Source organism: Vulpes lagopus, chromosome 19 (assembly GCF_018345385.1).
Source record: "Vulpes lagopus strain Blue_001 chromosome 19, ASM1834538v1, whole genome shotgun sequence".
Classification (NCBI taxonomy): Eukaryota; Metazoa; Chordata; class Mammalia; order Carnivora; family Canidae; genus Vulpes; species Vulpes lagopus.
The window spans coordinates 13,766,047-13,791,110 of record NC_054842.1 but is presented as its reverse complement, the minus strand read 5'-3'; the positions used below and the strand labels follow the sequence as shown (position 1 = coordinate 13,791,110).

The 25,064-nt window shown below is 37.3% G+C and overlaps 1 long non-coding RNA gene across 1 annotated transcript in view; it reads right to left on the bottom strand.

Annotated features, from left to right (window-relative positions):
• The window catches only part of LOC121478937, a 44,951-nt gene extending 20,133 nt beyond the window's left edge, over window positions 1-24,818 (bottom strand). The window contains exon 1 of the long non-coding RNA XR_005984620.1: window positions 24,745-24,818. This is a non-coding gene — a long non-coding RNA (uncharacterized LOC121478937). The remainder of the gene's footprint in view (window positions 1-24,744) is intronic.
• Between the last annotated feature and the right edge of the window lie 246 nt (window positions 24,819-25,064).

Below are 25,064 nucleotides of genomic sequence, written 5' to 3'. Positions count from 1 at the left end.
CTCATAAACCTGCCATTTGGTCAGGGGTCAGTGAGGACAATTCATGTCTGCCTTAAGAGATGTCAGCTGGGCAGTTCCACAGGGGCTGGAAGATCCACTGCCAAAACGGCTCAGTGACATGGCTGGCAATTCCTCTCTCTGGGAGACTCTTAGTGGCCAGATTAGCTCTTTTACAACATATCTGCTGGGTCCCACGAGGAGGCCTCTCAGGAGATAGGAAACAGCAGCTTCTAGTTTCTTGAGGCTTGGCCCAGACACTGGTAGGGCACTAGAAGAGTATAGAATATAGAAGAATATACCTCTACTATATTCCTTTTGTCAAGTAGTTACCATCCAGATTCAAGGGAGGGAGCCCAGGTCAACCTGTCAGTGAAAGGAGTGTCAAAGAATTTGGGGCTACATATTTAAAACCACCACCGGAAGGCTCTAGACTCCACCCTTGATGGGAATGGTGATAATGTCACTTTGTAAATGACAAAAGGCAGGGATACTGGAAGAGGTAAATAGTTGCAGCCATTTCACAATCAATGTAAGCAAGGGGAGCAGGGAGATTTCTGGTTCAATATTTTTTTCTACTCCTTTTAACTAAGCTATTATTTATCTCAGCCTTATGTTAGCTATAACTTATCAAAAGGTAAATTTAGAAATGCCTCCCTTATCATTTAAATGGCTTAGAGGATTTTATATAGAAAGGCTTTGTAAGTGCCTCCCATTCATTCTGAAATAAATGTTAGTGCTTTTCCTTACTTGAAAGATGTAAAATCATGTTTTATTGATGGGATAACTATTATGCAACAACAGTGCAGGTAATCATCTTATTCCACTTGACGAGATGAACATAGCCATTTTTTGCACAGAAAAGACAGTGAAGTACTCAATTACAGCTGTGTGATCAGTATAGAATCTCTCATTCATATGAGCTGCAGAATCAATAATTAGATGGGGGCAGGAAACTCTATAAGCCATGGCTACCCTGAATTTTCTTTAGGCTGTCTTCTCCATGCCTTATGACCTAGAGGCCAGCCAAACAGAATTACCCATTGATTTTCCCCAATCCCACTTATGCTCATTCACAAAGGGCTCCATGGGACAGACCCACTTCATCAGAGAGGAAATTCTAAACTACATTCAACAATTACATTCCCAAATCCCTGTTTTCCTTTCCCAGGTAGCAACCTGATTTCAGGGAAAAGATCTGACCTTCTGGAGGTCTTAAAAATAAAATCTATAGCACCCATTCAGTATAGTTTGATAAGCCTAGTCCATATGCTCAAGCAAATACCACCTCCTGGGCAGCACTGAAGTGGTAATAGTCGTAAATGCATTGAGCCGAGATTGAGACAGTTTGAGTCAGTCTCTGTATTATGTGCTCTGTATTATGTGAAAACATTTTCAAATGTTTTCAGTTAGGATTGCATTTGGCAACAAGTAACAGAAAAACTTACAGGTAGTAGCTTTTAAAAAGTGAATATTTTTAAAAAAAGATTTTTTTTTTAATGCACCAAGCAACACAATAATCTAGCAGTCTCATGATACAATTAGGTATCCATGCTGCTTTCTTTTTGGATGTTCCTTATTTTGTGGTTTTCATCCTCATGTTTGTCACTGCAATATTGCAAGTTGGCTCTTTTACTTCTGGATTGAAGCTACTAGGGTGATCTTCCGAGGGGAAATCTGTTCGAGATGGCAGACAATGAAGAGGAATGACAACCAAGAAATGAAGAACATAAAATAGAGCCTGGAGACTCTCCTCACCTTGATTAAACCAATCCTGAAGACACTCTTAAAATATACATATCCTTGCCCTTTTAAATTTCATTAGCAAACATACTGCCTTTTTGTTAAGTAGATTAGAATTGAGTTTCTTGTCTTTTGGAACTGAATGAAACTTAACTGGTACAAACTCCTTTTTACAGATGAGAAAATGTGAAAATCTCCATCTATCTTAAATATATATAAATATATATTACATTTATTTATATAATTTATGTAATATAAATAAATTTATATTAGTTATATATATTATATATTTATATATCCATTATACATATTGTATCTACATATATTATATATAACACATATAATGTATTTGCTTGTATTCATGTAGCAAGAATTCATACAGTGAGAATTTGGAATATGAACTGAATCCATGGGAAACTACAAAAGTGGTATTTAGAGAGAAATATGTATTCTTGACTGCTTATGATAGTAGAGACTAAAATTTATACAGGTAATTATCAGTGTAAGAACTTAGTAAGAAAATGTAGAATAACTCCAGATATAGGAAGAAAATGATGAAGAGCAGAAATTCATGAAACAAATCAAAGACAGAGGATGAAAAAATCATAATGGAAATTTTATTCTATTTTTAATGGAAAATTTAAAAATACTTATAGCTAAATTATAAGGAAAAGATTCTTTCAAAGCTTGTGGCTTGAAACAGGAATGATACTCAGAAGGAAATGTATAATTCTATATGCTTGCATTGAGGGGAAAGCCTGGAAGATAATTTGTTAGATATTCAACTTAAGAAATTTGGAAAAGAACAACAAAACAATCCAAACAATAAAAGGAAGATGAAGGTAAAACAAGAGCAGACCAAAGAACAGGATCAAAAGCCAAAGCATGGCTCCTTGAAAAGGCTGTTGAGATGGGCAGTGATATTAAGTAAGGGGAAAAGGGGGAAGGGGCAAAAATAAATAATAATAGGAATGAAAAGATGGATATATAAGTACATACAATAGATTTAAAAAGAATAAAAAATCATTATGAGCAATTTTTATGCCAACGAGCTTGATAAAAGATAAAATGGACAACTTTCTGGAAAACTATAATTTTTCAGTATTGATTCAAGAAGAAAAAAAGAGCCTACCCAGTCCAAAACCATTTAGAAAATAGAATCAGTAATGGAAGATCTTCCCAGAGGCAAGAACTTTTTTTTTTAGGAAGATTCTATTAAATTTTCAAAAACATATGTATCATTCCAAAACACACAAATTCTTCCATAGAATAAAATATAAAACATTATTCCCAGCCTATTCTACCTAGGGGGAATATCTCTGATCCAAAACTAGAAAAGAACATAAAAATGTCCAGCCCATTTTATTCACAGAGTATCTTTATAACCCAACGGTAGAAAAGAATTTCTTCAACAAATGACATAAATCACTAAACATAATAGGATTGATAAATTCTACATTAAAATGAGTATCTATTCACTGGAAAACAGGACAAAGTACATAAAGACATCATTAAACAGAAAAAAATATTTCAAAATACATATAACAAGATATTTGTATCTAGAATATAGAAGAATTCTTCAATTCACAAAACAAATGGAAAAACTAAAAATGAGCAAAAGACATGAACTAGTCTTTCACACAGAAAAGAATTACAAACAGAAAATAAACACTGTATTGCCAATAAAGTAAATTACAAATTAAGATCATAAGAAGATAAATTAAATAAACCAGATAAGCAAAAATTAAGAACTTTCATAATATTGTACTCCAAAGGATATGAGTGAATGAAAATTCTTCTGTACCTCTGATGGAGAGTAAATTGTTAGAGGAACTGTGACAAACAACTTTGCCCTTTCCTACAAATCTGAGTGTTCACATATTCAAAGAGAGTTATTCCTTGCTTCAATACACCCTAGGAGACCCTTGCAAAAATGTGCCAGGATATAGTTACTAGAATGTTCATTATTGTAGCAAATAAGGGAATAGTTGAAAATGTCTGCCAATAAGAGAATGGGTAAATAAATTATGGAATATTCACACTAGTGAATATTTCATAGCATTACCAATTGAATGAATTATAGCTATAAAAATAGGAATGAATCTTAGTATTGAGAGACAAAAGCAAGAACTAGAAATAAACAGCTCATATCCAACTGTGATAATGGTATCTAAAGAACAAAGGGTTTTATAAACAAAAATCAAGACAGTAGCTACCTCTGGGATGGGTGATGTGGCATCCCAGATATGAAAGTATACACAGGCAGACTCCATACTGTTCATAATATTCTAATTCTGAAGTTGGGTTGTGGGTACACTGCAGGTGTTCAATTTATTGTTATGCATCAAAACTTATATATATGTTATAAATATATTATTTCAAATATATCAAATGTTATATAATAATTTTTATTTAAAATAAGAGATAAAAATTATTTGGAAGCTACCTATTAAACCAGGAAACTTCTGCAGCAATGTTATTTCCATGACTGCAGTCTTTTCTACAGTCCACACCAGAAAAATGAATGCTACATTCCTTGCACCCTCCTCAGTTAAACACATCAAAACAAGGTTGGAAAGATTTTTAGCTAATCCACAGCATCCACCACATACGCTATCCTCATTATGGTTCAACATAGTATTAGAGGTGTTATAAGATTGGAAAAGAAGAAAACAAGTATTGTTTGAAAATTACATCATAGAAAACTCAGGAGAGTAATTATGATGGTTAATTTTATGTGTCAATTTGATTGAGACACAGAATGCCCAGATACATAGTTACAGATTATTTCTGGGTGTGTCTGTAAGGGTGTCTTTGGAAGAGATTAGCATGTGAGCTGGTGCATTAAATAAAGCAAATCGCCTTCTTCTATGTGAGTGGACATCCAATTGCTTGAGGGCCCAAATAGAACAAAAAGGTGGAGGATAAATTGGTCTCTCTCTCGTGTTTTTCTCTGCCGGACTGCACTGAGACATTGGTCTTCTCCTGCCCCTGGAATGGAATTTACACCATTGGCACTCCTTGTTCTAAGTCCTTCAGACTTCAACTTGTACTGTGCCACTGGCTTTCTGCGGTCTGCAGCTTGCAGACAGCAGATTGTAGGACTTTTCAGCCTCTGTGGGCACTTCAACCAATTTCTTACAATAAATCTCATTCTATATATCCTAATCTCCTATCGGGGATTTGTTTGTCTAAAGAACCCTAATACAATGACCAAATTATTAGAACTGCCAAGTTGAAAAAATTTTCTAGCAAACCGTCATAAACCCACACCTACATTCTACTACTAATATTCCACTGGAATTGCTTTAACACACATTTATCCATCTATCTCTATCCATCAGCCCATCTTAGCTGTGGGATCCATTTCAAGTATATTGCAAACATTAGGGCATTTCCCCTCTTAATATGTCGAAGTGCATATCTTTAAATAAAGTTCAGTATTTCCTTCTAGGTTTTTTTTTTTCCTTTCAGGGTAAAATGCACCTTGTTACATTTTATGCATGTAGTGAATACACAAATCTTAAATGCACATGCACTGACTTTGACAAATACACACACATTTGTAACTAGACCATTATGAAGATATAGAACAGCACCGTAACTGGTCAACCCCCCACCCAGTCAACAATCGTTCTCATTCCTCCACACACAAAAACAACAAACAAACAAAAAAACTGCTTGCCTGTTCTAGAACTTAATATAAACAGAACAATGCAACACATCTCCCTTTGTTCTCAGAATCATCTATGTTGTTGCCTGTATTGGTAGTCTATTCCTTTTAATTGGTTTTTTTTTTTTTTTAAGATTTTATTTATTTATTCATGAGAGACACAGAGAGAGGTAGAGACAGCAGAGGGAGAAACAGGCTCCCTGGGAGGAGCCTGAAGTGGGACTTGATCCTGGGACCATGGGATCACTCCCTGAGCTGAGGGCAGATGCTCAACTGCAGAGCCACCCAGGTATCCCAATGTCTTTTTAGTGTTGAATAGTATTCATTGTATGATTATATCACAGTTTGCTTATTCATTCTCTTATCAATGGGGGCTATTTCCATTTTAGGATTATTATGTCCAAAACCAAATATTCTTATATAAATCTCATGTGAGAATGTTTCATTTCTCTTGGGTAAATACCAAGGAGTGAAATTTTTGTGCCATAAGGTTATGTTTAGTTAAGAGTTTAGTTTTGTAAGAAGTTCTCAGATCTTTTCCAAAGTGGTTATTTTACACTCCCACCAACAATTTGTGGTTGCTGCGTGTCCTTGCCAACATTTGTTATGGTCAGTTATTTTAATTTTAGCTGTTCTGGTGAGTGCATAATTGTATCTCATTGTGGTTTTTATTTGCATTTCTCTGGTAAATAATTGTCGAACATTTTTCCATGTGCTTATTGGCAATTCAGTATCTTCTTTTGTGATGTGTCTATTTAAATTTTTGCCCATTTTTAAGACTGTTTAACCTTTTATTATTAAATTTTAGTCATTCATTATATATCCTAAATACAGGTTCTCTGTCAGATATCTATTTTGTGATAGAATGCTATGAACACTGATCATCAGGAGCAATAAGCTAGATCTACCAACAGCACATTAATAGTTCTTAAAAACATAACATTGAATGCAAAAAAAAAGGAAAGAATTTCATTTATATCCAGTTACTCTCATATAAATTTAAATAAATACGCACAGCACCACACATTTTCAAAGCTACACCAATATCTAAATAAACATACAAAGAAGGGTAGGTACTTCATTTATTAAATATATCACAGTGAGTGTCTAAGGGGTGAAATGGCACGGGGAGTGGGCATGAAAGGGATATAACCAATAAAATCAAATAAAACAGAAGAAGAGCCTTGCATGGAAAAAAAGTGAATAGCATACCATCAGCTGAAGTGTATAATTGAACACCTTCCTGGTCAGTTAAAACACATATATGTACAATCATTCATTGGGTATGTTTTAAAACTACCTATAAATCTGTTGAACCCTCTGATCTTACAGCCTTTGCTCAATCATCTTAACAGAAAAGCCCAGCAGAGGAGACTGTCAAAATTTTGTTGAAATCAAGAATATGAAATGCCTTTGAGCTATTCGAACAATAACAATCACCTCATAATGTATATAAATGTTAAATCACTATGTTGTATATCTGTAATATAATATGTATGTCACCTATCCTTTAATGGGGAAAAAAAGAAGAGTAATCATATAGTTAAAAAGCTATTGTTATTGAGGCACCTGGGTGGCTCAGTCAGTTAAGCATTTGACTCATGGTTTCAGCCCAAGTCATGATCTCATGAGTTGTGAGACTAAGCTCCGTATTGGGCTCTGAGCTCAGCGAGGAGTTTGCTTGATGATTTCTTCCTCTTCCCTGCCCCCAACTCACAACTCTCTCTCTCTTTCTCAAATAAATAAATAAATCTCTGTTTAAAAAGTTACTGTTAAATCTTTTAAAATAAGGCCAGGGGGCGGGGGGGCACCTGAGTGGCTCAGTGGTTGAGCATCTGCCTTTGGCTCAGGTCATGATCCCAGGGTCCTGGGATTGAGTCCCACAACAGGCTCCCCACAGGAGCCTGCTTCCCCTTCTGCCTAGGTCTCGGCTTTCTCTCTGTATCTCTCATGAATAAGTAAATAAAATCTTTTTAAAAATAACAAATAAAATAAATAAAAAGTACTATTATTGATATGACTGACTTATTATCAATGACCAAGTTAGCTTGATGGGACTTATACCAGTGACTGTCAAATTTTTTGCCAAGTTCTCACAGACTGCTACTTCTTGGTTATTCCCTAGAATTGTCTTGGATTTTTTTATTTCATCCATTAAGTATGTAATTCCTTATACGTCCCTTTTGAAAACCAGGTCACATTTCCCCAGCTTTACCCATCTTGTGCCTCTCCCATTCTCCAAAAGTTTTCAAAAGTAAAGATGATGATTATAACAATTATAATAACGCCTGCAAGTTCCTATCTGAGCTTGTTTGAGAAAAGCATTTAAAGAAGCTTTGTGATTTTTTTTTGCTAACTCATTAATATTTGATTCTTTCTCATACAAAGACATGGATTATTCACTAAAGGGTATAACCTTTGTAAAGGGCTTCAGTGATTTAGAATAATACATAAAAATATAAACATACTACAGAGGCAGAACTCACCACGAAATAAGAAACTACTAATTCAATATTCAGCTGATTATATTTAAAAGGGATTTACATGGTGATGTAATGGATAAGAGTTAGAGATGTGAATTTCAGTTCTCAATTGTCTACTAAAGACTTTCAATTATTAAATGCACAGTATTTGTCAGGATCAAACAAGATTGTGGATGTGAGATATCCCTGTAAACTGCAAAGTAAAAAAAGAAGTGGATATTGAATTTTCATTTCTAAAGTTCAAATGGAAGAAATGGAAGGGTTCATTAGACAAAATGTTTTAAGTTACATATAAAAAACAACCCAATTGCAACTAGCCTAAACAATGGAAAGAATGTACTAGCCCAATGTCTGGAGGAAGGTAGCAGAAGGGTGGAAATCCTTCGAACTGGCAATAGAACAGCCAGCCTTATTAATTGTAGGCAAAATCATTAGTATAAATCTAAGATTTCATGCATTAATAATTTTCTCATCCCTGAACACTCCCCTCCCCAAATCTTTCTCTGGCACCACCCCACCTTGGTTTGTGAACCTAAAGACCAAGAAAGTCATCTGAAAGACCAAGAAAGACCAATAAAGTCTTTTTCACTTTATTTATTTTGTTACTGCACTTTATGGAAAGCAATGCATCAATAAAACTAGAATGACACTACTCCATTAGAAAAGTTAGCTTCCAGCCTAACTTTCTTTCACATGTTGATTTCAGTCCACTGTTCAGTTTGGCGTAAAATAACAAAAACTTACAGTGTTATTGTAATTTTATTTAGACACGATTGCTTCCAAAAGCTCAGGTCTGGAGAGAGCAATCATTTAAGGTTGCTCTTGTGGCCACAAAACTGCAGCTGGGAAATTCCATCAGTTAGTAGTGTAACTTCTCTAAGGCATGAGGAATAAAAAAGGATAGAAGCTTTAGCTTAAAAAAAAAAAAAAAAAAAGGCCCATGATTTTCATTTCCTGAACCTGTCTCCACTGCTAGCTCATGATGGTGAGATTCCCCCAACATGCTTGTCCTGAGCTCACATGACCATATAGAGCCATGTGATTTCACTGAATGCACTCTTCTTCTCTTCCTTGTTTCAGAAACCATAATTTTCCTACTCGCCTCTGGCTGACTTCAGCTTCTTTTACTGATTGCTCTGCTTTGCCAGACAAATGTTGATGTGTTTCTAGCCTCTCCTCATGTTCGTATTTTCCTATTCCAAGTTCCTGAAGGCTTTAAGCACTGCCTTATGTCCATAACTCCCTCATATAAACCCACCTCAACCCCCTCCACATGTCTGGTCCCCTCTGAGCATCTTTAAGCAAATATCCATAGATCCCTCAAACTCAAGCATTCAAAACCAAGCTTATTGCTATTATTATTCTACTAAATCAGATTAGAAACAAATGGGAACCTGTGGCTATCTGGACCCGTGGTATTACATGGTACTAAACCATACACCCACCGAAGACAGCAACTTCAGTAGTATCCTCTACACCTTTCTCCTCTTCACTTTTCCTATCAATCAGTGACATAGCTCTTTCTTGAACATTCTTGGTCATATCCCCAGTGTATCCCCTGGTGTGTACCCAAAGTATCTTCCTGGATTAGTGCTCTCTTTCCCCGCGTGGCCTTTCTGTTTCCATTTTATGCCATGTCTGCACATCTAATGCACAGGAAATGAAAGAATAAAAATCTGAACAGACCATTCCCCTACTTAAAACCCTTCAGTGGTTCCCTATTGCATAGCAGATAAACCAAACTTCGTCTAAAGGGGATGCTATGTGATCTAGCAACAATTTCATTTAAACTGAGACAGGGGAACTGAAGGACTCCATAGAAATCTGCTTTTTGTACCTTTTCCTGCTTTCTAGTCTTGCTAGGACCTGCACCCCCACCCTACTTGACACATGCCTCAGAATGCAAATTGTGTGTGTTCTCCTCCTAAGGGACAAGGAGTTAATGATTTCTTTAGGATAGATCACATCTAAGGAAGAACCAGCTGGGAATGAACAGGCAAAGTCATCATATGTGTATTGGATCACCAGTGTTAGACATCTCGACGCCAAGACCCCCTGACTCCAAGGAATAACACTCAGGCCCTTGTCTGTGTTCTAATCAGTTCCTGGATGCCTGAGAGAACACATGTACTAGACCACTGTCCTCAATAAAAACCCCAGATCCCAAATATAGATGACACTCTCTCCTTTCCTTTCTGAGTCTCCCAGACACTCTGTTTGTACCTGCACACTCTCTCTGTACCTTCAAAAAACTCTGCTTTCACCTCCGACTGGCTCATGTTTGATTTCTATCCTAGGCATAGCCAGGAACCCTCTTTGCTGGTCTTGTGGGACCCTTGGATCTGGTCTGCTAGCATCAAAACCAGTTAATGAGATCAACTATTAGAGTGAGTTTCAAATCCAGTTCCTCCCTACTCCTTGTATCTACTCTAGCACTATCCTCTATGGTAAGTTATATCTTTGCATCTTTTATTGCTCACAAAAGCTTTAAGAAGTAGGTTCTGTATTATCTCCATTTCATAGGCAATGACACTGCAGGATGGAAAGATTAAGGTAATTGCTGAAGACCATAGAAGTAGTACAGCAAACAAATAAATAAATTATGGTTGTCTAACATAGGAGTCTACTTTTTTTTTTTTTAACCATCCATCCATGGGGTTGCATTTCTCCACCTGGGCTCCATTAACCTCTCCAGAGATAAGCCAAAAAATACATTGAATTTATTCTCTCTCTCTCTCTCTCTCTCTCTCTCTCTCTCTCTCTCTCCCTTTCCCTCTATCTATCTCTATCTCTCTATCTATCTTCCTAGGTAGAGGAACCATACCTTTTCTAAGATCCTCAAAAGAATCCATGGCACGAACAAAATGGATAAAAAGAGGAAAAGAAGATCTACTCTATGACTATAATTTCCATGGGCTGTAAAATGACTTCCAAAACTTTGGAGCATTTTTTTTAAGATTGATTGATTGATTGATTGATTTGAGAGAGCAGGCAGGCACACAGTGGGAGGAGCAAAGGGCAAGGGAACAGGAAGGGTAAAGAATCTCAAGCAGACTCTGCACTGAGTGTAGAGCCCGATGTGGGGCTCAGTCTCAAGACCCTGAGATCATCATCTGAGCCAAAATCAACAGTCAAACATTTAACTGATTGCACCATCCAGCCACCACACTTTGAAGCATGTATGTTACCATTGTCTGCTCATTTGAAAACCCAGATATCTATGACTTCTTCCCTGTATTTTTAAACTATCTTTCAGTCTAATTGTGAACATTGTACTGGAAAGGCAAGAGTAGTGGGTTGTCCACAGAAATAGGAGTGACAAACGTCCCTGTAGCCCAAAAGTCAGGTGTGCAGTTGAACCTGCAGGTGTGGGACAAGAAGCTCACTTTCAACAAAGCTGGCAAATAAAAAGATATAGTCTGACCACAAGGAAGGCCTTCAAGTAATGCCATTTATGAAGCCCAGTTGTTTGCAGGGAAGGCTGAGTCACATTCAGATTCTCCCAGGGTACAAGTGTCTTCAATTGACATGGTCAGCTTCTCCAGGCCTGAACATTTGCAAAGTGCCCTCCTTGCCTTGATTAATGACTCTCTCCATAAAGCCAGTCTTGGTGATGACATGACAAAGCTCCTCTGTCCCCTGTACGAACAGTACAGCGGGACCATTAGCTGCTGGCAAGGATCCCAAATTTGCTCTGAAGATGTAGAAGAATTCTAATGAAATGTAAAGCATTCATCAGAAAGGAACACAATAGATTTTTCAAAGCTCATGCTCAGTACTTCCATTTAACAAACACTATCCCTATTCAGGAAATATAGACATTTCTCCTATAAGGGGGAGAAAAATCCTTTTGATTTTGTCATTATCTTTTCTGTGTTTTCTAAATTTTATAAAATGAACACACACTATTACTATTATGGAAAAGAATTCATAAGCATTATTTTGAAATTTTTCTAAAGTTATATATTCTTATGGTTCTCAAAAGTGGCTCATTACCCAAATCAGCAGGGGAGATGTGTTAAGATGCAGATCTACTGAATCAAAAACCCTAGTGCTGGTCTAGAATCTGGGCAAATGGTGTCTCTAGGTCCAGAAAAATCAGAATTTAAGGCTTCTTGCTTATACTCAACACAGTACTCAATACATATACTATCTCTCCCTTTTTAATAACATCCAGATTTTATTTGGGTAGCCATCTCTCTTCTTGCATCTCTCTTTTTTTTCCTCTCCTCAATCCTCCCCTCACTCAAATAGTGGTTACTGGTGGGTTTGAACATAGCATGTGACTTATGCAATCAGGATTGATCTCTCGACCTAATTGGAATGTTGGGACGGAAACCTTCTACGTCATGCCAGAACTGAACAGAAGCCCCAGAACCACAATGCCTATGATAGCTAACTTTAAACCATAAGGGGAAACAGGCTTAGGAAGAAAATGACACAATGGAAGCCAGAGTGGGGACCTGGAAAGAAACTGATACCCTGGTGTTACCAGCAAGCTGCTGGATCAACCAATCAAGGAGACTGTTGCCTCTGGATACCAGGTATATGAAACAATAATCCTCTCCATTGAAAAGGCTGGCTAGATTGTACATATGAATATAATATCCTTTGTAGCAGTCTTTGGGCCTCCAACTTGAGTACAAGTTCTGTGACAACAGAAACAACATCTTGTCCATAGCACGCACTGCTTTACTCTAAAGGCTACACTATACCATACTATACACTATACTATACTATGCTACTAAACTGCAATGCCTGCTATACTATAAGGGCTCAATGAATATTTTTTTTAAAAGTGAATGAAAGACTGAAAAAAATTAATAATAACCTTTACATTCAATCAAAGAATACCATGTGTTGGTGAGGATCTAGAAAAAATGGAACTCTGATCACTATGGGTGGGAGTGACAATTGGCATGACCAATTTGTAAAATTATTTGGTTCTTTCTACAACTACGACCTAACAGTTTCAACTCTGGTAAAGTTGTTGGTATGTACCTATATACCTTAGAGAAATGAATGTCTATGTCCACCAGAAGACTTATACAATAATGATTATAGCAGCTTTATTCAAAAGAGATAAAAATTGAGAATAAACCAATTGTCCATTACCCATAGAGTGATACAGTTGAAATATACTCATAATGGTATATTATGAGTAGCAGACTACTCAGCAAAAAAAAGAGAACAAACCAGGATGACATAGGTGAATCTTACAAATTCGGTAAATGGAAAAAGCCACACACACAAAAGTCCATACTATGTAATTCCGTTATGAATTGAAGGTAGCAGAAACAGAATTCCCACCCAAAAATATTTCTTCTTCTTTGGCATAAAGATTATTTTGAGCTGATAATTTTGAGAAACTGCAGGCACAGAAGGAGCTTTAAAAACATAGTAGAGTTACCCTTTTTAAGGGAAATTTACATTTATAAAGGAAATCTCCATTTGTAAGAGTCTCCCTAACTGGAAGAAAAGGGAGACTCTAAATCACAAAAAAACTGTTATCAGTGGAGAAAGCACCACTGAAATCTGCATAACAAACCTATCCCTTGACTGTTTTTCCTGGTAACCTTCTACAACTGGCCATCTCCCCTACAAACCCATACATCTTTCATCTTGAGCTTGTTAAAAAATAAAATTAACTAAATTTAAAGAACTAATTGGCTTTCTTCAATGTTAATGAATCGAGCAGCACCCCATCTGGCAAATAAAAAGGAACTCCAAATAGTTGTAGAAAATGGAAGATGAAAAAAAAAAGAAAAAGAAAATGGAAGATGTTTATAGGCAGATTGGAAAGGACAAGGAAGTTGCTAAGAAAGTAGATTGCTTCAAGCAAGGTCACCTCTTAGGGGATGGTGGGTGTCTATTAGGTAGATTACCTCACTGGTACTGACTGGGTTATTCCAGATTGACTGGTCAAGATTTAGATGCCTGGAAGAGGCTGAAACTGCAAATAGGTTAGGTATTAAGTCTCAGTTTGGTGACATGAGCTTAGCACAAGTGACTCCATTTTGGATCTATTTTCTCTTTCTCTCTCTCTCTTTTAATAGTTCCCCCCTTTTGATCAGACTCTAAGCTTACTGAAAGATGAGATCAAAATGTAAGGCATTAGCATCTCTCAGCTACTGTGATGTAGCTCTTGCAATTTTTGTTGATCCTGTGTGGTATTCACAGGTCACAATGATTTTCATTAAATCTCTGTGGTGTTAACAGATCATGACTTCAGGTTCACATTTAAGTTGGTCATTCTCTTTGCTTTTTTTTTTTTTTTTTATAGTCCAGTCTTAGGGAGATCATTTGCTTAGTGGTTAGTGGCTGCAAACATGCATTTAAAGCTTTTGAGAGAATACAGCATGCCAAGGAGACTACTATGATTATTGTAAGAAGGATAATTCCCAATGTCTGGAGTACACTTCAGAGCCATGATCCCCAAGACCCAAACCAATCACAGTCAAATAAATAAGTCAAAGAAAGACCTTTGTCAAGTGGCTTGTTCAGTGATCTTATTTAACTGAGTTTCAACTTCCTCAGAAGTGATAATCCAGGTACAGCCTATGGTGTTGGCCACAGCACAGACACCTCATTGCTCAGCTAAAAGATAATCAAAGGCCATCCTATTTGCAAGAACAACTTTGGCCAGCGAGTCGAAGGATCTTTGTTGGTAGCTACTGCTCCACCAGAAGATTCTGTACTACTTTTCAGAGTTAAGGAGAGTTTCCTGATCATAGTCTCATTTGTATTCACTCCTAACTAGGGGAAACAGGGACCTCCAAAGGAAGCAAATCCTGAATGAGGAAAGCCTCCTGGTAGGTCCTTTCTCACTTGACAATGTAAATTCAAGGTAGTCAACCAGCAAGGTGTCTGTGAACAGCTAAGGACACTGTCCAGCAATGCGCCAGCTATCTAGGCATCCCTAGGCCCAAGGAGGATGATAACCCCACAGACAAAAATCAGTCCTGTTGGGGCACAAATCACTCTTCTCCTGCCAAGGTGGTACCACTTCTAGCATCATGGACAGGTCAGAGCTTTTGTGACAAATCCAGCAGTCTGCAAGGTTACCCTGTTTTGGGATGGTCTACGAAATATAGAGGATGGTGTTATTGTTCCAGGCCAATGCCAGAGTAAAGGAAAGAGAAGAAGAAAATATTTTGCATTTAGTTAAACTAAGAAGTGTTTATCTGGTGTCTTGGATGGAAGCAGTCTACACTGATGTCAGCTACTTCTCTCTCCTCATCAGTTTGATTTTGAGCACTCCAGCTGGACTGCAGTCCCTGGATCTGAAGAAGCCCTTTTTAATTGAGAGATATGGACCCTGGGGTTCAAGTCTCTGAAGTCTGGCTGCTGTCTGGGTAGTGAGGAGGACCTGTACAGTCCCTTCCAAGGAGGCTCAAGGGCAGACTTTGTTCCCAGTGACTCCAAATCAGAAGAGTGGGAGAAAACCGGAATGTTGCTTTAGAAAGCTATAGGCAGATACCTGAGGAAATGAGAAGAATTCAGAATTTAGTCTAGTTCACAGATGTCTAACAATCCCTCAAAGACAATTAACAGGACCAGAATCTAATATCTATGTGGTGCATACATAATTTTTCTTTCTGTATCTCTCCATTTCTTTAACCAAGATGATCACAGTAAAACTAACTTGTTTATATTAAATTTGATCTGATTATTTGCAGAAGTGTAAGAAGAATAGTGACATAAGTTCTTTTTTTAAAGGCCACTTTGCTGGAACTTTTCATAAGGAACCTCATATTGAACTCTTAAAAGCCTCTGAAGCCAGGAAGCCAAGCTAAGAACTCACCATTAGATTTTATTTGCAATATCTAGTTTGGATAGATTCCTCTCTGTCGGGTATAATCTGATAGGTAGTGAAATGGAATAGAGAGGCTAGGCAAAAGTTGGTCAAAACAGGCTTTTAATGGGACACACTCTCGGGCGAGGTTTCACGGGCTGCAGGGGAGGGAGAGAGTGGGGAAGTCACGCCCAGGCAAACCACAGGGGGGTCTATAAGGCGAGAAGATGGGGCAGGGCAGCATTCTGATTAGGGCAAGGGCTACAGATCTTGTAGGCTAAGTTAGGGTAGGGCGGCAAGGCGATGTTGGTGGGAAAATGGGGTTAGGGCAGCAAGCTGGTGTTATTGGGAGGTTGCTGGCCTGGGGTCAGCCGTTTTGAGGTCCCCAGTCTCACCAGCCCAACAATCTCTTCCTGTGGTCCCCCAACATATCCTGAGGTTCCCAGGCCTTCCAGGAAATGATCTTCTTTACTCCTCTAGTAAGGCTGCCAAGAACTCTATGAGCAAGATAGTAGGCCAATTTTTCCACCAGTTTAACAAGGGATCTGATCACTCTCAGTCTATACACATCTCTCTCAAATATGATATTCCAGTCAAAGCCTTGGCAATATAGCCAATGTGTCCTATTACAAGGAGAATAGATTTTTATTGAACTTATGCAAATAACTAACTATATCACCATGAAAAGAATACTTAAGAGTTTCTGAATTCTAAGGGGATCAGGTAGGGAGAAAAAAGTAAATGTTTCATCTTTGTTTACAAAGATATACTGGAAGTCATAGATATTTCAGGAGAAAAGATTTCCTTAAATCTGGAGGGAAATAAAACACAACATTAGGGAAATAGCAATATTTCAAACAAAAAGTCCTAAAAAATTATAATCATCCCTCAGTCCCATCTAACGATCACTTGTCCTGCTTAGATCCATTTTTCCCATTAGTTCTAGAAATTCTTACCCAGTTCAGTTTTATGATCTCAAAGTTATCAGAAACTTGTACTTGTTCAAGTCCTTTCCACAAATCTCCTCAGAGATGAAACACTTTTGCAAAAGTATCAGAGTAAAATAATGACTCTAATTGAATGACAAAGACCGAAAAATGTCCATTGTTAAAGATCTGATGAGACTTCCTTTGATAAGGAATTGTAGTCATTTTTGCAATATACAAGATTTTAAAATAATAACTAGAATTATGACTGATAACATTCTACCAGGACATATCAGACTTCCAGGAATTTCATACAATTTCTGGAACATCTATAATGTATACCTCTATGAATACAACATAAAGAAGGCTTAGTGTTACTTCTTACTCAACAATGCTCCCCGTGTAATTCAACCTATCAAAAATGCCTAATTAGTTTAATATTTATCTTTTTATAAGGAGAGAAAACAAATGTTTTGTGGTTTTCCAGGGCCCCTCTGGCTAAAATCCCAGTTACTTCCAGGCCAAAAAGATTTCATTTAGAATTGGATATTTGAGAATTCTATCAAAAATGTCAAAGGTTTAAAACACTTAGTCAAATAGGATCATGGGTCACTGTGAAACAATACTTGGTATCCATTTAGCCAATGTGCCAAGAAGAGACTTCACAGGCAAACACAGAAAGTTACACAATTGTTAAAAAATGAAACAAAACAAAACCTAGCCCCTTTAATAGACAAGACTTGGTTTACTTAAGTAATCAAAGACCTAATAAAAACAATATGGAATATAGGAAATTATTTTGATAAGACATAAAATCTTTGTTTTTTAGGCAGATTACTTAAAAGGTAAAGAAAAGTCTTTTACAATTGCTTATCAAGAGCAAACCAATAGTCAAAAAGAATTTCTGTCCTTTTCACAGAGAGAAAACAAAATTCTAATATTGCACTAGTTTATGTTTGATATAAAAACTCGTTTTTGTTACTCAAATACATTTATTTTCATCTTAGCCAGCTTGACCATGCATGAAATTCTTTTCTCAAGATTCCTTTCGCAACAGACCTTCTACAACTTTTCTTTTTTACATTCAGATTTTTGTCCTGTTTTTCCTTTCCTGTTCTGAAATAACCAGCTTCACTTTTATGACAAAATTACTTTATTTTCCTTCAACAAAAATGCATTTCTATTCTTCATACTTTCTTTTACCAAAAACATACATTGTACTTTCCTTGCATACAAAGATGTCTCTTTTATTATTTCTAGTAGTTCACACATTTTACATGTTTTAACCCTTAAAAACCTTATCTTTTAGAGAAAATAGAGAAGTTTAAAACTGTGAGCTGTTACACCAGCATTCTTTAGACTGGCAAATTTATGAATAAATTTCCTAATTTTTAGAAACATATGCTTCCATACAGTACAATTTTCTACTGCAGCACAAAACACTTTTACTTACAGACCCAAATATCTTTAGTTCCTTTATAATGTGAAGCCAAAAGCACATAAACCTATGTTCAGGAGTTAATGTTTCAGTAATTAATATTTTATCTTATTTGGAAATGATCCAGATATTCAATGAACTTAACTCATTATTTAACTTAACTTAGCAAAATTTTTAGTTTCAAGTAACCAAAAAGATTTTAGACACTATTTTTTAAGTAGACACACCATAAAACATAATCATTGCTGAAAAGTTCACCTAGAAAATTCTTATATTTTAGCCACTTAACTCTTATTATGTAGATCGTTAGTTACATCTATTTAATTCACTTGTTCTTAGTGATTATTTTTCAATTACTGAGCAAAACTTCATGAAACATTAAAGTTAACCATCATCCCAAGGTATTGGGAGAGTTTTTTGCTGACAAATTTCATAAGATAACATGAACTTACTTGAACTTTAGTAAACCCAGAATAAAAGTCTTATATTTAATGCCGATTACTCTGAAGACATGCCTATTTTAATTAAAGCAAAAAACAGGGATCCCTGGGTGGCGCAGCGGTTTGGCGCCTGCCTTTGGCCCAGGGCGCGATCCTGGAGACCCGGGATCGAATCCCACATCGGGCTCCCGGTGCATGGAGCCTGCTTCTCCCTCTGCCTGTGTCTCTGCCTCTCTCTCTCTCTCTGTGACTATCATAAATAAATAAAGATTTAAAAAAATAAAAAATAAAAAAAAATAAAGCAAAAAACAAAACAAATCTTAAACTAGCTTTTATTTACCAGAGACAATTTCAAATCATATGAACTTGAAAAATATTTGGGTTAGTTTCTATTGTTTCTGAGAGTTTGGAAGACTAATTCTTATAAGCACTTAATTTTCTTTATGCCAATTAAGTAGAGATATTTTACAAATTAATTTTGGCAATATTATCCAGAGAAAGTACCAGGTATCTACAACACATATATAAACAGAAACATATAAACAGAGGCTTTCGAGTTTTCATGCTAAAATTTTAGCCTTGAGAAGGGTTAAACTCACTAGCATATAAAAGAATATTTGGAATAAGTTAAAGTTTATCTGCTTGGATGACAAAAGCTTTTTCTACTATGTGTGGAGAAGACACTTAAGGTTTGTATTTGTCCACTGTGGATATGGGCTCCGCCCTGTGATGTTCAGTCTTTTCCCACAACATCGGAGATAGAGCTGGGCCATAAATCTGTACCTGCATATTCCTATGGCTCCTCAGAGACCTATGGACAATGACTGCAGAGATAGAAAAAGCAGGAAACATCCAGTATACTAAAATGTAAACTTTCAGTAAGATTGCCAAGTCTGAGCCTACCAAAGGAAAAAAAAATGTATTTGACCTTGACAAATAATCCTATAGAAGCTATGGACCAGATTTTGGGCAAGGGAGCTACCAATAGGTTTATATTTTTAAAAAGCTTCCTCTGCCCAACATTTTTTTCTTCAGTCTTAGGAATCAGGAATGGTCTAGATAAAAGTTCCTGGAGAAAACCAGGTTAAACATTTACTTCTCAAGTGCACAGGGGAAAAATTCAAGTTCTTCTAAGAAAGACTTTTGTTCCCTAAGGCTGGAATTTTTATAATACTTAGAAGGCTTTATAGATAAATGGAGGAGGTTTAGGGATTGGTAAAAAGGATAGATGGACTTTGAATTATTTCTAAAGGCACACTTCTGGTTTTGCAAAAATATGTACAATAAGGAGAGTTGATTTTAATTTCTCAAGGATTTGGGTTACAACTTAAACGATATCATAGGTTAATCTACCCATCCAACCACATTACCTTCGATTTGCTTTTTTGTATCAGGGAAAGATCTCCAACTAGAATAGAAATTTAAAAATATCTGTGTTCTGGATTTAGAGCTGTTTGTCTTTGGAATGTTTCAGTAAATCTTTTCACAAAAGCTTCAAAGGTTTTTCTTTTCCTCTGGATATACAGTTTCGATTTAGCTGAGTGGAGGAGGCCTTTAAAAAAACATTCCCATCAGGCTCTACATATCAGCTTCTAATTTGGCCAACTTCTGACCACAGAGCTCCTTGAAAAATACTTCTAGATATACTGTCAGGTTTCAGCCAGGACAAACCGTAGGTATTACTCTATTGAACAACACACAGTAAGTATCACAGTATCGAACAGCCCCTTGAACTCAAGAGGTATCCCCCAAAGAAGATGCAAAAGTTTTTCTCTCTCTCTCTCCTGGATACCAGAGATGTGGGAGAGCTGACTTTCATAAGAATTCTCACCCTCAGCCTCCTTCTGCCAATTTTCCCAGGATCCCATCTGCAATCTCCAAGTTTTAAAGTAGAGAGTGTAGCTCCACTACTTACCAAAATTTGTCAAGGTTTACCATTAATTTTCATTTCACTTTCCTTCAGCTGTTTAAGGGAATAATGTAGCAGCTTATCAGAAAAATCCTCAGAGTCTCATCATCCGTGGGAGGACCCTATACAAAGGCCCTGCTCTGAGGGTGGATCTGGGGGCATCTGTAAGGCCACTAACTTGGCAGACTTTGTTTATGGTATTGTTCCAAAGTCCTTTCAAAGTGCTTGGCTATGATCATGGGTTCAGTCAGACCACTGGCTTCCCGTTCTATTTTCTGCCTTTTCTATCAAAACCGCTAATCTCAGGAGGTAATCCACTTACAAAAACTTTTAGGAGCCTCTCTGGGTTTAGGAAATGTTTTAACTACAGTCCTTGGTTCAGCCTTTCATCCCAGGGTGCAGGATAGCTGAAGAGGATCACCTGAAGCTTTAGGTGGTCTGATTTTAAAAGGTAACTGTTAAATAGTCTCTTCAAAGTAGAAAGGCAGTTCAGAGAATTGCTGGAATGAGTCCTCAAACACAAGACAGAGGGGAACAGAAGGAGTAATGTCAGTCTTGTACCTATCTTACAGCCTTTTGTTCTAAGTACCTTTTTTATTTCTTTAATGTTTCAGTTGTCTTTGCCATGAATCTTTCAATGACGTTATTGGAGAATTTTGAAATCTTTTGGAGGCCCCCACATGCCAATTAAATTAGGTATCCTGTTCTGTTTGATCTGGTAACTCTTGCTTTCAAGTAGATTTCTTAATGATCTTATCTTATTGGAATATTCCCCATAATGGCCATCATAATTGTAGGTTATTTCTAGTAAAGATTGTGCCATTCCTATAGATATTTATAGCTTTGAGGATTATAAGACGTCAGATAAGCAAGTGTACCAGAAGGTGGCATACTCAATACTTTCATGGAAGGATACCATCTCTTTTAGCAAAGCCCTTGGGTCGCTTGGAGCCAAATAAATACCTGAAAGAGACATGCCCCTGGGTTGGGATTGTGTAGTATTTTACAGCATACCTCATATTGCATGGAAATTTTCTTGCGGTTGGCGAGTGATGCCGTGTCAACCTAATCCATTCCATGACCAACTTAGCCTAACACAAGATTTTCAGAATTAGGTAATGAGCCCTCCAACAGCTTGTAAATGTTTGATCTGCACCCACCAATTTTGCAGCTTTAGCTTCTGAGATCTCCATTAGCAAGAGGCTTTATTGACACAAAACAAGAAAAACAAACATGCACCTTAACACATTGGCAGTAACCAAGAGGTGTTACTGTGGCCTGGCCAAGAGAAGTCCCTATGTGTGCCACCACCAATTCCCAACATGGAATCAGGGCAGGGGGAAGGATTAGAGATTCGAGGAAACTAAAGGGACCCCACGAAAAAATTGCTTCTTTTCTCCCTTCTATTTTTACCAAGACCTACACCCCCACTTCAACATGCCTTATAGAACACATATGTATGTCCTCCTTGTAAAGGTCAAGGAGTTAATGATTTCTTTGCAGTCTTCCAGTGCAATAGATAACATCTAAAGAGTGACCAGGCAGGGATGTCATAAACATTTGCTAAGACCACTAACTCATCAAGAGCCCTGGTGGCAGGGCATAAGCAACTTATGGAAAACACCTCAAGATCATCTTTGTTTCTGGATGCCTGAGAAGACTCGTGCACTAGACCACGATCCTCAATAAAAACCTCAGGTCCCAAGCAAAGATGAGACACACTCTTCTTTCATTTCTGAGTCTCCCAGGTGTCATGTCCATAGCTACACTCTATCAATCAAGCTGCCTCTATTATGCTTATGAACTGATGCACAGAATACAAAATATATTAAAGGGGTAGTGGGAAATAAACCACTATTCCACGTGTTGAAAACACAGAAGCCAGGAAATGCATATTTTAAATACTCTTATTTTAGTGTTCATTGATGCAAGTCTTGTATATATGACCAGAATCCTGGAAACCATCAGGGAGTTAGTGATGTTACTAGTAATACACAATTTAGAGTAGTAGAAATTATAATGGGATCATTAACTATTGTCTATTATATACTACTGTTAATTAAATGAAATTTTAATTTGGGTTTTTGATTCCCCTTATAAAATATAGAATAGAAGGCAAAAAGTATTTGAATGCTATAAAATCCTTGAATCTGACAAACATTTAAGAAATCTACATGGTTATTAAAGAACTCATGGTCTGGTTGTAGGAGAGGTTGGTTTTAGGGTGTGGGCTAACTGAATCTTCAAAGTTCTTTCCAGTCTGTAGCCACTTCCAAGCAATTATAACTTGCATCAGGCCATAAGCCCACCTGATCTTTTAAAATTATGTTTGTAAATATTTACTTTTTATTATCCTGGTGGTTAGAATTTAGGGTTCTATAGATGGTTGAATTTGGGTTTCAATCCCAGCTCCAACTCATATTAGTGATGCGATGTGATCTTGAGCAAGCAACTTAAATTCTCTTAGCTCCAATCTCTTGGTGTGTAAAAGGAGTATAACATTAAATATTAAATAATATTTATTATTAATAAATTATACTTTATATGATTTATAATTTATTTATATCTATAAATTATAATTAAGTATTAATATAAAGACTTTCTCATAGGGTGGTTGTGGGGATTACATGAGAGGAAGTGCTGTTGGCATCAACATTATCATCTTCATTGTCTTACTGCTACCCTTACTAATGAGTTATTGGGAAAAAGAGGGAGAGAAAAATCTTTACTTTCTTAAAAGAAAACTATTCTGACCCCAAGAAAACAGACAATGGTCATTCGTATATGTAATTAGCAAAGTAAAGGCCAGTATTTCGCTGGACTTAGACTTCTACAGATAAACCATGGGGTGGGTAGGAGCTGTGCCAGAAGAGAACACAAAGCAAGTGTATCATCAAAATTGAGGAATTCATAGGATGCCTGGGCGGCTCAGTGGTTGAGCATCTGCCTTCAGCTCAGAGTGTAATCCTGGGGTCCTGGGATCGAGTCCCAGATCAGACTCCCTGGAGGGAGCCTGCCTTCCCCTCTGCCTATGTCTCTGCATCTCTCATGAATAAATACATAAAAGCTTTTAAAAAGAAAAGAAAAGAAAACAAAGAAACAAAAAAAACAAAGTTGAGGAATTTGTAATAAATAGGAAGAGGCTGGGAGAAAAAAAAAAAAAGTGGCATGCCAGCAGATCAAACTCGGCACTCTCCAATGAAGGTCAGCAGAACAAGGATAGGGCAAGAGGAAATGATAGGGTACAGGCTATTACACCCCAAAATATGGCACTTTGACATGCTGAACATTTTAAGCCAAGGGAGTCTGAGCAAATGGCAGAAGCTGGAAGATCTAGCTCCTTCCTTCATCCTTCATCCCTGAAATAAGCCAAAGACCCCTCCGGTAAGAGGTATCCTCTCTACCAGAGGAAAGGAGCACCCTCATCTCTAAAGACAAAGGGACACCCAGAAGAACCCTAAGCAAAGGCCTTGCTAAGTTTCCCCCAGGTTACTATGCTTACCCCCTAGTCTTTGACCTCTCACATCCCCCCACCACTGCCCACTCGTCATCCTGCCTTGCTGAGAAACTCACAGCTCTAACCACTGCTGTGGGTCTTCATTTCCTCATGAAGGCTCCACGTCACATAACATTTATATTAAATAAATCTATATGCTTTTCTCCTGTTAATCTCTCCCTGTCGGTCTGTTTTTTTGGACTCAGCCAGGGACCCAAAGGGAGTTGAGGAAAACTTTTTCACCCCGTACAAAACAAACCCAGACAAAAACAAAATAAAAGCCAATTGCTTAGGGCTCAGTGTCTAAAAGCCATTACCCTCTCCTTAGAGAGATTTCACATTTGCATCAGAATTTACTATTCATCTTTTGTAGTGTGCTGTTCTAGCGCTTGAAAGCTCATATACAGTCAACGCAACATAGTTTTAAATTTAGTGTGGATTAGATCATTCTTAGCTAATCTTTTTATTGTCATGAGAACATCTCAAGATAAAAAAATACAGAGAGGACATCTTTGGGTATTGTTGCAGATAGACAATCTGAACCTGATGAACTGGAGATCTTTTATAGGTCCAGCGTGGGCACAACCGGGCAAACTACCGTTGTTTGTGCTTTCAGACAATCTATGTTCTAACATGAATGGCTTTATCCAGCTCTGAAATAAGGTGACACCTATTTGCGACAATGACATTAAAGTAATTCCTTAAGGCACATAACATTTAAGGCAGCATTATGCATCACTTCCTGGAAGCCCCCCAAATGCACGGAAATCTCCCAGCGAGCACAGTCTTATCTATTCAACCAGCAATGTGGTGCACCAACAAGTTTTCCAAAAATAACACAAACCAGAAATTACTTCTTCCTGGAACAGTAGGGAATCATCTTTGCCATCTTCACTGAACAGCTAGCTGAAAGTGGAATTCCTGAAGAAACATTGGCCCCACACCACACGGAGCTTTTGTGGCCCACAGAGAAGGCAGTCTTCACCCTGCAGAGATCAAGGTGAAGAAAACGCTTCATGCCTGGAGTCTGAGAGCCATGCACATCTCTCTCATCCAGATTCTTCTCCACGGTGCTACTGCAGCGAGCATGGTGCTCGCCAATCCTTCACTAATTGTTCCCTTACCAGCAAAGACCTAATGATGGCACCAGCGATGGTAACACTA